Genomic DNA, 12,428 nt, shown 5'->3' with positions numbered 1-12,428 from the left:
AAGAGTGACCTTTGGCACCCCAAGGAAATCTTGCAGGGAGCGTGTGGTGGATAAGTACCCTTATTTCAGGTTTCCCACCTGGGCTCCCCTATCCACTAACACCTCAAGGCACTGGATGTATAAACGTAGTTAGGACAGGATGGCCTCTGGTTGTAGAGAGAAACATGGGGACACGAAGAGTGGATTTAGAAGAGGGAAAGAAGGAATAGAAAAGACTTCAATGAGAGTTTCTTTAGGATGAAGAGACCACTTGGAATGCCTCTACCTAATGGTAGGAAATTCTATCCCTTGTCTACCTCCTGCCTCTTGGTGAGGCTTAGTTCATACTAATTTGTAAAATTGAGCATAACTCGAGCCTGCACAGATATACACAGCATCTGACGCCAAGGCTATAAGAAGGAGAAAGCTCTAGGCAATTATCCTACTACTTCACCTGCTGTGCACACGTAAGCGATTTCATATGTAAATGCACACGCGGTGGGCACTCCATGCTAGTTCCCAGGTACACAATAAAAACATCCAGATGTCTTTACAATCGAGGCAATTATCACGAGTGAGTGAATTATGCCAGGCTTAAAAAAATATGCATTTCATTCCATGTTTAAAATGATGAGTTCTGTATTTTCTTGCCTACTCCCTCAAATTTGGTAGGGATGGGACTATAATTCTACTCCCTGATTTCATTTGTTTTGGAAAAGTAGAAAAGGAAGACAACAGCAGGAAACACAGTGAAAGCAAACAAGCAAACAAAACTCCAGCAATCCAGTGGTGATTAATTCATGCTCAGGGGGCCCTGTAGTGTCTCTTGGCTACCCGCTAACTTCGGGTGGACCCCTGAAAGCACTGGGCGGGCAAGAGAAACAGGTCTCCGGGGTACAGCAGTTGAGGCCCGACAGAAAAATCCAGTGTTTGCTTAACCAAGCTACCTGGAGGAAGTCACTGAAGAGTGTTACCTTTTGTGGATGTAAAAAGCTTCTATCTTTGGCCATAAAGTGAGTTACCAGTTTATCTGTGATTATTCATCTATTGACAGGGTAATATTGCCTGACACCCCACCCATAACTCAGAGGCATGTGACAACAGACATTTAAGCCTGGCGTCCCTTAAGGCTTCTGGTGATCTAGTCATGGCTTGGCTGGTATTGCTCATGCCTCTGTGCAGTAGTTTGCTCTTGACAGTGCCTGCCAGTTGACTCTGCTAATCTTGACAGGGCTCACTCACATACCTGGGGTCTGACTGGCTATCTGCTCATCTGAGGGGGTCTCTGCTGGATTGACTGGGGCAAGTCAGCTCGGCTTCACGTCTCTTATCTTTCAACAGATGACAATGGGCAGATCCTCCCGGTAAAGGGAAAAGCAATTGGTAAGAACCAGCCTTTCTGCAAGTCTCTTCATGTTTCTGCTCCTGTTGACATTTACGATCGCCTTATGAGCCAAAGCAACCTAGATTTTTCCTTTTTTAAAAAAACAAAAACAAACTCTTTTTTGCACTTGGTAACAATCTTATGTTTTACAAAGGGATCTGGTAAAAGAGATATTTTCTAGGTTACTTTGGGAAGTCGGGGGAAGCAATGAAATAAGTATTCATAAAATACCTGGGAAAACTCATCTAGCCAGCTGTGGAAGGAAGAATAGATTTAAGAGAAGAGGAAGGGATTTTTTCCCCTTTTTTGATCAAGACAAGACTTTTACATGATACAACTTCCCATCCATTTTAAAGGGATGATAAAATACTGTTCCACAAAGCCTTATAACCAGCCTGAAGCAGCAGTTCTGCATTCTCAACATTTACCTTAGAAAGAGGCATTGGGTCTGTCAAGCTTGATAGTTCAGGATTTATTTGACTAACTTCATGATCTGACTCTGGGGCATGACTGTTCTTCTGAATTCCCTCTGTTTTCTTAAATCCTACTCATTCTTTAATGCTCACTTCATTCCCTCCCCTCACTCACTCATTTGTTTCTTCCAGACAGCTCCAGCTCTTTTTGATTTCCCCATTTCCGAAATCTCCATGTATATTTTAAAATCTAAACCATAAAATTTATTTCTCAAATACCAGTGTTTCTAGTACCTAGACAGGCATCTAATATGTGGCAGGCACTGGAATCATACCCGCTTTAAAAAAGAGGAATATTATACAGGGTTTGTTGTATGTGTCATATGTCTTATTTCCAAAGATTATTTGAAAGATGAAGATACCATCAAACTGAAGCTATTTTTTTTATAGCTCTAAAGAAAGAGAGAAGTTGTGCCACTGTTGAAATTTCTTAACGATGGCAAGAACTGAATCCAGAGAATGTAAGTACACTGGACACTAGAATTGACTTGAACTTGGGGATTCTGGGAATGTTTTCTTGTCAGAGAGAGACCATATATCAATTTTGGCAACAACGAACAGAAAACTTTTACAACTTCTTTGGAACTCTGATTTGCCTCCTTCCAAATATAATTTTATAAGAATTAAGTAGCCTTAAGAGCATATAAATCATTTTTTAAATTTTAACTTTTACTAAGAAAATCCACCCTTGATTTGGGGCAGAAGAAATGGAACAGGAGTTGCAGGACATGAAGTGGGATAAAATTTGGGAAAATCAATAATTTCTTCCCACATGGTTATTTCTGAAGCTCATTATTTTAGTCTAAGGATATGGAGAGGAGTGAGGCTGTCAAAAGAGGCCTCAGCCTGATGCTTTATGGAGGACAGATGGGACCCATAACGGGTTTTTCTTCCCAAGGTTCTCATAGGCAGTGAAGTATCATAATAAAGAATAGGTGAAAATCATGAATGTTTCACAAAGGAATAAAGAAATTCTGAAAGAGGTATGAGAGGAAAAGTATTCTCATTTGGGAAGTTATTGAAAACAAACAGAAGCAGTTGTGTAAATTTGCAGCTGCTCAATACAGTGGATAACAGTTGAAGCAGAGACTAGGCTCACTGAAAAATCTTCCAATGAAAACTTGGGGAATGAGATGTCCATAGAGGTTTTGAAAAGTTCTGATATTGATGGGATGAGCACTGGGTGTTATTCTATATGTTGGCAAATTGAACACCAATAAAAAAATAAATTAAAAAAAAAGAAAAGTTCTGATGTATCCTTGGGACCCCCTAAGACCACACACATGCATATGGCTGTGTACACACCCAGGGTTATGTGCATGCTCAAGAAAGAGAATGGGACTTGAGAAGGCCCTATGCCCTTATGCCGGGCTACTCTTAAAGCTCTCAGATGATGGAAACAAAGGCAAAGTCAAAGATGTCAACTGACGAGGGGAAGTCAAAGATGTGCCTCCAACATGAACAAAGAACTGCAGATACAGAGAGATGTATGTTCCAACGATGTTAGGGAATCGTTGCACAGTCCTAAACTGGCTTAACAGAGACTCTGGAGCTACAAGTGACAAAGAACACAAATTTAGAGAATACAGAATTAGTTCATAAAACCCATTAAACAAACAACAAAAACCACAAGCATCCGCAACCAGCCTAAGTAGAGGTGTAGGGAGGCGTTTTGGTGAGAATGTGGGGAAACTGGCACCCTCTTACTTTGCTGCTGAGACTGTAGAATGGTAGAGCCATCGTGGGAACAGTGTGATAGTCCCTCAAAAGTTAAACATAACTACCATGAGCACCAGGAATTCCATTCCTAGGGGCTACACGCAAGAACTGACAACATATGTTCACAAAAACCCCAACATTAACACACAAAGGTTCGTAACAGCTGTAGTAATAGCCAAAGAGTGGAAACAACTCAAATGTCCATCAGCTGATGAGTAGATAAACAAAACTGTGATATATCCACATAATAGAATATTATTTCACTATGAAGGGAATAAAATCCTTACCTATGCTAAAACATAGATGAATATCGAAAATACTACGCTACGTGAAAGCAGCCAGATGCAAAAGCCAGCACGATTCCATGCAAATGGAATATCCAGAACAGGCAAATCTTGAGACAGAAAGTTAATTATTTGATGCCAGGGGTTAGAGTGAGGGGAGCAGGAAACTGACTGCTAATAGGCTGTGATTTCATTTTAAGGTGGTGAAAATATTTGTGAATTAAAAAATTATGATGGTTTCACAACATTGCTTACTATTCTAAAACCCACCAATTCGCACCTGAAAAGGGTAATGTTTAAAGTATATGAATTATATCTCAACAAAAAATATCTATCATTTAAAAAAAACATCTATCATTTTGAGGTATAATTACTTATATTTACTCAGATGTCAACCTTTGCAGAATATGTGAATACAGTATATCTCTCCATTATTTAGCTCTGCAATCTCTCAGCAATATTTTGTGATTTTTTACTGTGTAGATCTTGCACACCTATTATTCAATTTATCCCTAATTATTTCATATTTTGATGGCAATATTGTACTTAGCACTTTACTTTCAAGTTGTTCAATACTAATATGCAAAAATAGAAGTTTTTTGTACATTTAAATAGTGTTCAGTGGCTTTGCTAGCTCAATTACTAGTTTTTGTTTTTTTCCTGTTGTTATAGTAGATTCCCTCTGATTTTCTCTCTCTCTCTCTCTATATATATATATATGGAGAGAGAGAGAGAGAGAAAATAGAATCTTTAAGTAAAGAGAGTTTCATTTCCTTTCCAATCCATATGCATTTTTTCCTTTACTTTCTTTTTTTCTTTTCTTTTCTTTCTTTCTTTCTTTCTTTCTTTCTTTCTTTCTTTCTTTCTTTCTTTCTTTCTTTTTTTTTTTTTTTTTTTTTTTTTTAAGAAAGAGAGTGTGTGTGTGTGGGTGGTGTGGGCAAAGGGAGAGAGCGAGAGAGAATCTGAAGGAGACTCCACGTCCAGCCCTGAGCCCTGACCTGAGGTTGGATTCCAGGACCCTGAGATCATGACCTGAACCAAAATCAAAAGTCAGATGCTTAACCAACCAAGTCACTCAGGCATTTTATTTCTTTTAAATCTATGGAGACATGCTTTTTCCTTTGTCTTGTTTTGTGTTCCAGAATAATGTATATCTTGGTATATAATCCATGTATGCTCAAAAAGAACTACTGTTGGGTGAAGTTTTCTATAAATGTCAGTTAAGTCTGGGTGCTTTGTAGTGTTTTTGTTTTTGGTTTTCCAAGTTGCTTTCTGTTAGTTGTCCTATCACTTCTTGAGAGGGGAGGTACTGAAATCTTTAATTGTGAATTTATCTATTTCTCCTTTTAGCTTTATTTACTGCTTGCTTCATGTATTTTGAAGTTCTCTCTTTAAGATTATTAGGATTATAGTAGCTCTCTTCACAAAATTATTACGGACTCTTGGCCAATTAACTTCTTTATCATTATGAAATAACTAGCTTCATTTCTGATATTTCTTGCCTTAAATTCAACTTTGTCTGTAATTAATACAGCTGCTCGAGCTGTTTTTATTAGTGCTAGCATGGTATCTATTTTACTTCTTCTCTTTATATTTAGTGTCTTGTAGATAGTGTATAGCTAGATGTAGTGGCTTTAAGTTTTTTTTTTTTGTTTTTTTTTTATTTATTTACGATAGAGAGAGAGAGAGAGAGAGAGAAAGGCAGAGACATAGGCAGAGGGAGAAGCAGGCTCCATGCACTGGGAGCCCGATGTGGGACTCGATCCCAGGTCTCCAGGATCGCGCCCTGGGCCAAAGGCAGGCACCAAACCGCTGCACCACCCAGGGATCCCTGTAGTGGCTTTAAAATACGGCCATAAATTAGTTGATATTCCTTCCTCCGACAGTTGAAGTCTAATTCTCTTCCCCTTTAGTGCAGGTTAGACTCAGGGATTCACTTTTAACAAATTGAATAAAGCAGACACAGTAGTGTACGACTTGAAAAACAAGGTCATAAAAGGTACTGCAGTTTCCTCCTTGCTCTCTCTTCTAAATAACTCATTCTGGGAAAGCTATTTGTTTCATCACAAGGACTCTCAGTCAGCATTGTGAAAAGGTCCACATCATGAGGAACTGAGTCATCCTGCCAACAAGTAGATCTTCCAGCCCACAGGAAGCCTTTCAGGTGCTGGACAACAATCTGACGGCCACCCCACAAAACACCATGAGCCAGAATGTCTCAGTAAAGCTGACACTAGGGTCTTAATATTTATCCAATCAAATAATCTTTGCCTTGACTTGGTCTGTTTGGGCCATTGACATGTAGTGTGATTATCAACATGATAAGGCTTAAATCTTTCATATTGCTCTTTGTATTGCTCCTCCCTTTTGTTCCAATCCATAAACATGATATACTTCTCCATTTATTTATTTATTTATTTTTTAAGTAAGCTCTATGCCCAACGTGGGGCTTGAACTCATAACCATGAGATCAAGAATCACATCCTCTTCCAACTGAGCCAGCCAGGCCCCCCTACAACGCTATATCTTAATTTGATGAATCATGGCAATGAAGGTTACAGGAAATTTTTATATTAATTTTTTTTATTTTCTAAATTTGTACAAAAAGCTGTGAGATTCAGAACCACTATTGTATGACATAAAATTGACTCAGAAAGCCAGAAAACCTGTAATATTGTTCAATATTAGTAACAGGAAAATACTTAATCCTTTATTGTGAGATTTAAGTTTCTTAAAAGTTTAGTGATCATTAAAATTCAACTCCTTGGAGCTATAAAATAAAATTATTGCTTTTGCTCTATGTGAATTGGTGCATATATTATTTAAACTACTGTTAATTTGTGTGCCACATTGAAATAATTGCTCTGGAGTCCATAATATCATTTGTTGAAGAATCAACGTATCATTGCTTGATTAGATTTAAATTTAATCTTAAAAATTAACCTGAAAATTTCTTCATTTGATTAGACACATGTCTAAATTATAACTAGGAAATGCAAATAATATTTCCATATATTTACTGATAGACTAGAATTCTAAATTATTACAACATTGAGAAAGGTTTCCTTAGAGTATGTATTTTCACTTCTAATCAATATATCTGTTGTAAACATAAAATAGAACAAGTACAGTTAAAACATTAGAGGATGGAAACAGTAAATTAAAAAAATCTCTCAAATAAATGCTATCCACTTATTCATTACAAATTATACAAGCTGACAATGTTATTTTGAGGTAACATAATATGTACTTTATTGAAAAAATACCTGGTTATTTAAAATACACTTTAAGGGCAGCCCGGGTGGCTCAGGGGTTTAGCGCCTGCCTTCAGCCCAGGATACGATCCTGGAGAACTGGGATCGAGTCCCACGTCGAGCTCCCTGCATGGAGCTTCTCCCTCTGCCTGTGTCTCTGCCTCTCTCTCTCTCTCTCTCTCTCTCTCTCTGTGTCTCTCATGAATAAATAAATAAAATCTTTAAAAATAAGATAAAATACACTTTAAGAGATAATGCATTCGAAAGTATAATGAACTTGGTGGTAATGAATTAATGCCACAAACATATCAAATAACCAACTGTGTTATATGGAAATAATTGTAATTGCTTTACAAAGTAAAACTTTTTTTTTTTTTTTTTTTTTTTAAGTAGGCTCCATGCTCAGTGTGCAGCCCTACACCAGGCTTGAACTTAGGACCCTGAGATCAAGACTTTAGCTAAGATTGAGAGACACTTAACCGACTGAGCTGCCCAGGTGCCTCTAAAAATATTTTATGATAAAAAATTAACATGCAATTTGACAAAACTTGCTTGTATATCTGTGATATTCTCTAGTATGCAAAATTTATATTATTTTGGAATAGTCTATAATAAATGATCTTATAAGATCACCAGTGATACACAGGCATTTTTCTCTCTTTTTAAAAAAAATTATTATTTATTTGAGACAAGAGCATGAGCAAGGGAGACGGAGGGAGGAGTCCAAGCAGACCTCCCACTGAGCAGGGAGCCCCATACAGGACTTGATCCCAGGACCCTGGGATCATGACCTGGGCTAAAAGCAGACACTTAACCAAAAGAGCCACTCAGGCACCTCCAGGCATTTTTCTTTTAATATACATACTCTAATAATTTGATAAATACAGAGCTTTGGTTGTGTTAAAACTGTTTGGGAGCAAACATGTTCCTGTCTCCCTTGGTGCTTGCTATATTGTTAAGGACAGAGAATGATTCAGGATTTACCTGGAACATATATAAATATAAATTAGCTCAAGAGATAGATCTGATGGCCCAATTACAAAATATTAATGATAACAAGATGTTAATCTTACTGTATCCCAATTACTTGTTCTAAACACTTTACTATGTTGGCTCATTTAATATTCACAGCAACCTAGAGGGCACATACTATTATACCCATTTTACAGTTGGAAAAACCAAATCCCAGATATAAGGGAAGACTTTTTTGACCACATGCTCCAATCATATATCTTAGTTACCCTTGTCTCAGAAGCAACCACTAGTATGAGTTTGGTGTATATTCATCTAGTCCATTTTTATCTTTTACATTCCTAGACCTAGCCCTAAGCACAATTTAATATGGTGTTCTGTGTTTAGATGCATATACATAGCATCAGACTGTATGGGTGTTCTGAATTTTTTTTTTTCAAGATTGAGACATGTTGTCATATGTTGTTTATTCCTTTTAACTGTTAAATTTTAGTCCAACCATCTTAATTTTATAACTATGAAGTGAAAGGTGAGCTAAGTTATTTTATTTGATAAGGTTCATTTCATAAATTAACATTCAGTTCTCTTTAGGGTCAAGCCAGGACCTCTTCCACAACATAGCAGACACTACCATCCGCGTCTTGCGTGATCATGCCTAACACCCCTAGATTTCAGCATTTCCATTAGTAAACATGGTAAAGATGATAGAGCTGAATAAGATGATCTCTACTTTCAAAAGGCCACAACTCCGAAGACCTGTTTCATAGGGACTATGTCATAGATTTCCTCATGAATCGGTTGACTTCTTGGGGATACATTTTGTGTGTTCTCCTGAAATCTCTCACAGTTCTGGACACATCGTTAGAGAGGCATCAAGATTTGTGAAGCTTATCTGGACTACTTCTGTACACTAATCTATCCACAATATTCTCTGAATGGCCTCCCAGCTAGAGCACCTCTACTGTGTACTCTGCTCATTCTCATTATTTTGCCTGCAGGACTAACTTAGTGATAGCAAAAGAAGTAATATGACTAAAATCTTTTAAACCATCTTGCCTTTTTCCAAAGCTATTAAAACTGTCCTTTGCACCTAATCTTGTGTGTGCGTGTGCAGTTTTTTTGAGCTTTAAAAAACATTTAAAGAGAAATCTACTAAATGATAGCTTTCGGTAATCTGTTTACTATAAATGATGAAGCCGCACATTTCCATTTTTTTTCACATTTCCATTTTAATTCCAAATATATACTTTCCAAATGATTTTGTGTAATACGAAAATCCTTGAGTTCAAGAAGTACTACGACTTTCTTTATTCTCTGAGTATAATATTTCTGGGCTCCAACGTCCTTACAGTCTCTAGTCTCTGATAAATAGCCAGAGGATTAATGTTTTAGTGAAAGCTAGCTTGTCACCTTCAAAAGGAAACCTCTTCAAATCAAAGTCTCTTATGTGCCTTGACTACAAAGTGAATTTTAAATAAATACTGTAAAAAAAGAAAGAGGAATTATCTTTCCAACCATTTTTCTGCTTGTACCAATTTGTACCTATGTTATCCACACACACAAATATATATGTAAGTGTATATACTCGCTTGCAGTATAGACGTTCTTATAAAGAAATTCTCTCTTAAGTAAAAGAATAATGCCATTGAAAGTAAACGACTGCACACTGCTTTATTTAAGTAATTTAATGATTATAGTTCCTATGATCTTTAGGTAAGAGTGTAAAAATACACTGTGAGCAGATCAAGAAAAAAAAAAAATCAACTCCCACTCTTTTAAGGTCGATGGATCCCAATGTTAAAAATTTCATCTCTCTAGCACAGTAAGTTGGTACAACCAAAAATAATATTAGATCCCCCACATGCTGGAAACATAGGGCAATCTAAACAGCAAAGAAATATGACAAAATTGTTTCATGTCAATAAAACACTGGAATAATTTGAAAAGATGTGATCTGAACTAGTAATTATCCTTTTCTTCTTTTCTCCCAGTTACTGGCTCATTACTTTCCTACCAAGGTCCAATGTAAAAGTAAAAGGATACAGTAAGCAGATGATGAAAGGAGGAATTTCGAAAAGAATAAATAAATCAAACTATTTAAAATTATCTATCCTGATTCTTCTCACCTGACCTGACTTACTAGGGAAAAATGTGGCGATTTCATAGCTTTACAGTTTTATTTGTTTGCCCTTTATGGTATTATTCTGAGACCCTCTTTGTTTCCTCTTTTTCTAAGCTGTAGGGTGGTTAATGGTGATTCAGTTTGCTTCAGGTAAGAAATCGTATTGATCTAGAAATCATCAGTTCGCCCTACAGCTTCAGTAGCTTAGAGACATTTAGATGCTTAGAGCATTTGTCATCACAAAATCATGTTACATAATTTAAGTGTTATTTAATAACATATCTGACAAAGTAATTGTTTTTTTTTTAATACTAGTTCATTTTAATTTGACTACTTCAATAATAGCATCCAGGGAGGCAACTTGAATATTTTTAAATCCATTTTAGGCAAGCTTCTTCTGGGAAGTTTTCATGCTGTTAGCTAATCTCATTCCTAGTGATTTAATTATTATTTAACCAAAGAAAGTATTATTTTTCTGAGATTTTCTGTTTCACCTTCTTTTCTAATTCTTAGTGCCAATCCTTACAATGAACCTACTGGAGATATAAAGTCTCTGTAGAATGAACTCTCGTAAAACATGGAATACTTTTACATATTTGACTTTTAAAAAAGCCATGACCAAATAATTTATGGAACAGATAGCGTTCGACACCATTTTAACTTCTTTTATATATCTGACCTAAATTCTTCACACTGCAGAGTACTGGATTAAACCTTTCCTAAAATATAATGAAAATATTATTTCAATATATATTTATAGCCTCATATTTTCAAAAACCATTCTCATAACCAATGACATGTTATAATTTTAGCTTCATGGCTTAGTAAAAGCATTATGTGTAATGAGTAAGGGTACACTAAAAGGTATGTTTGATCAAAAACACAAAGTGGGAAGCTCATAAAAACTGTCTCAATAATGAATTCCACTAAAATGTATAAGAAAAGAATAGTACACATAGGATAATATGTGAATTATTAACAGATGCCAATTCTGTTAATTTCCGTCCCAACTTCCATATTAACTTTATGCTATTTCCTTATTTTGGTTTATGAGATATGAGTCCGGCATTGCCTCAGGGAGGGGAGTGGTCCTAGAGTAACTATTGGACCGAAATGTATAACTCACAACTACATATTTAAAAAAATAAACTTCCCCCTGAAAGATATAGTCAAGTAAAATAAAATAAAATGAAACATGCCGAAGACAAGACCAGGCATAAGCAACCACCCTGTGACCCTCTAGTATCACCACTGCTCTGTGAAGAAGACATGTGAAAGGAACACAGAAAGAGTGGTAGATGCCAATGGCATGGACTTGCTTCTTTCTCTGTCCTGTGTTCCAGATTTGAGACTATAGGATCTCCAAATAAATTTAATACTCTAGCAGGAAAGACCTGCACCCTCTGTGTGGAATTCTGAGAGTTGGCGATTCGAAAATAATCCCTCTAGTTACCAATAGTGTGAGGACAATAGAGGTAAAATGGCTGTGTGGGGCGTTAGGAACAGATTGGGCTTGGTGATAGATTCAAGGAAGCAAAGAGAGTATATGAACATTTCCAGAGTCAAGAACGTTGTGAAATTGAGGTAAAGCTATAGAACAGCAGGTGACCTAGAGGGTTTTTGCTGGAGTAATGAGAGACTGAGGCCATGGTTGCAGAAGGCTGAGTGAAATATAGGGCATTTCCATACATGTATTTGGCAGTGAACATATTATCTGACATCAGATGAAATGCTACTTTTACAGCGTGGCTGAAATGTTCCTTATAGTGAGGAGAAAATCAATCTATAATTAAAGCCAAACTGTCAATACTAAATCTCACAAACAGAAAGGATTTCTCTTGATAAAGGCGTTTTAAAATATATAATTTAGAAGTACATTAAATATATGAAGTTACCATATGTTTGAATGAAACAACTATTGGAAATAGTTCATATTGCAGAGTCAAAAAACCTATTACTTAATCATCTTTAAATAATAACTGCTTTGGCAAAATATCATGGTCAATAACAGACTGTTTACAATAATGAATATTCTGATAATTGATTACAGTTGTCATTACATGAACCAAATCTCTATACATATTTTTTTATATTAAAAGACCTAAAATACTTGTTTTTCATTAATCTTTCAATGTAGATCAGCAATGATCTTTCTCCAGACATATTGGATTAAAATTCAGCTTCAGCTCAGTTCTATTCAAATATTTCAGATTGCTTAATAGTTTTTGTCCCCTAGATACC

Source organism: Canis lupus, chromosome 3, assembly GCF_003254725.2.
Source record: "Canis lupus dingo isolate Sandy chromosome 3, ASM325472v2, whole genome shotgun sequence".
NCBI lineage: Eukaryota > Metazoa > Chordata > Mammalia > Carnivora > Canidae > Canis > Canis lupus.
Note: the sequence above shows the minus strand (reverse complement) of the source record.